Genomic DNA, 2500 nt, shown 5'->3' on the forward strand with positions numbered 1-2500 from the left:
TTTTTTTTCTTTCTTTCTATCTCTCTATCTGTCTGTATGTTTCTGTACGTCTTCGTGTTTCTATAATTTGGCCTCTCCTCCCAAGGACGATCTCCTCTTCCGATACTGCCTCACTCCCGATGACAAAAGTCACGCCCTACGTGATACAACATCGTTCTCCATCCGAAAACTCTTCCGATCTCTATTAATGCCACGACACTTTGATCGACCTAGTCCGTGACATTCGACTGGACTCCTCGTTGCACGCTTGCTTTCCTTTACTCGTAACCCTCGAACGAAGTTCGACGCTCCCCCGTTTGCTGCGAGCTATCTCATACACGTGCACCTCCAATTCCTTACGATAATTCAAAGTAACTCTTCTTAATTCTTTTATTACCTTTATCTTCGTCTATCATGTATCGTTACATGTTCTATAACGATACAACGATGGTAACGAAAACTCGATCGAATAATTTTTAATTGTTGAAAAGGATGGGGAAAAAAGAAAAATTGAGAAAAAAAGATTAGACAGAGATAGAAAGAAGGACTTTGGTGTGTGTGTGTGTGTGTGTGTGTGTGTGTGTCTATGTGAAAATTAGACAGAGAGAAAACTAACGTGTAATAATAAAAAAAAAAAAAAGAAAATGAAGGATAAAATTGAGAAAGAATTTCTCTCTCAATTGACACTCGAGAAAAAGGAATCTGAGTTCGGTCCGTTTGAGTCCTCAAAGATTTTTTCGAGATCGGCGGGCGTGTACGAAAAAAAGGGTGAAGAAAAAAAATCTGTCGCGGTGCCGGTGCTGCTGAGCGACTAATGAGCTTGCTTTAGAAGGCGACCGCGAACTGCCGCGAGATGCACCCGTAGCGGCGAGCTGTCTGCCGAAACTCTAACACTGCGCAAGCGTTCTTTCAAGAGGCGGCACATGCAAGCCGCATGCGATGTACTTACTCTCGCACATAGACGGACCAACCTGACGAACCGAAGAAAGATTCGTACACGTATACATCCACGAAGCTTTTCGAATATATTTCGATACATACGTATTTTTATATAGATGGATATATTCATATAGATACATATAAACGTACGATACGTGCGTTTATACGTATGTATATATACGTTTTTAGATGATATACATATCCATAGATTTGTTCGAGCAAAGAGAGAATTCTACCCTCACTTTATTCGATTTAGAAAAAGAAAGAAAAATTCTATTTACTTCGATTTACTTTTGACCCTCATATTTTGTACCTACTGTTACTATTAGCACGTTCGATAACACCGTCCATGACCGTCGTCGTTTTATCTATATCAAAAAAATTCTCTTGAATTCCTTATGAATTCTTCAAAGACCTTAAACGATATTACTCGTCCGACGAATGCATTTCAAAGGAAACGCATCTTTTCTTATCTCTGATTTACATGTAAAAAGACTTAAATTATTCCCATTTGTCTCTTTCGAATTTGACACGTTTTTTCTTTTCTATTTTTTTTCTTTCTTTTTTTTTTTCTTACTATGTTTCTTTCAAGATAACACCGGTAGTTCCCTGTAAACGTTATTCATTTTGTAAAAGTTTCTAGACTAGCTTTTATTTTTAGAAATTTCTCCAACCGGGCAAAAAAACGTATGTTTATCTCATAAAGGAATATTTATTAGAGCTGATCTTTAATTGATCTAACTTATCTTGATTATGAAATATATTTGAACAATTCTAAAAAAACGTTCTAAATCTACTCTTAAACGAACATAAATTTCGAGTTACGAGTTACGGGTTTTATTTAACGGACCGATTAATTTGCTTTTCCTTCGGCAACTCACCTTATATCACCTATCTACCTACTTTTAGCAGGCACAGTTTCCGTCTATTTTTATTTCCAACGTATACCTACTCCATTTCGTTGCTACTTCCTCTTCGTTCGTTCGTTCGTTCGTTCGTTCGTTCGCTCGTTCGTTCGTTCGTTCGTTCGTTCGTTCGTTCGTTCGTTCGTTCGTTCGTTCGTTGGATAGCCAACCGGCCGGCCATACATTACGTTACGGTTTCGATGTACTGGTACACTCTATTTACCGTGTCGATGTGGCACGTCTGTTACGCCATGACCGAGGAAAAGTTTCTGTTCAACGTCTGCGGTCATACTATTCGTTAGAAATCTAAATATAAAAAGTTAGGGTTAATAATATGCAAGGAAATAGATATGACACCAAATCGAGAACGACTTTATATACCGTTGAACCTTAAGACCTGTTATCCGACTAAAAAAAAAAAAAAAGAAAAGAAAAAGAAAGAAAGAAAGAAAGAAGATTTATTTACAGGAGACAATATCATTTAAACAAATTTTTTCTAAAGATATATATATATATATATCTACAAAAAGATTTTTATTATTCTCTTTTTAATTTTTAAAAGCTGGATTATCCAACGAAAAGAAACGAAAGAAAGAAAAGAGAAAAAGAGAGAAAAATTATTTATAGGAGACAATATCGTTTAAAAATTGTTTATATATATAAAGAGAGAGAGAGAG

General features: G+C 36.2%; 1 protein-coding gene across 2 annotated transcripts in view; it reads right to left on the reverse strand.

Annotated features, from left to right (window-relative positions):
- The window catches only part of LOC122633838 (neuropeptide SIFamide receptor-like), a 66598-nt gene that overhangs the window by 42340 nt on the left and 21758 nt on the right, over positions 1–2500 (reverse strand). The gene's annotated exons all lie outside the window — the stretch shown is intronic.

This window comes from Vespula pensylvanica, chromosome 13 (genome assembly GCF_014466175.1).
Source record: "Vespula pensylvanica isolate Volc-1 chromosome 13, ASM1446617v1, whole genome shotgun sequence".
NCBI lineage: Eukaryota > Metazoa > Arthropoda > Insecta > Hymenoptera > Vespidae > Vespula > Vespula pensylvanica.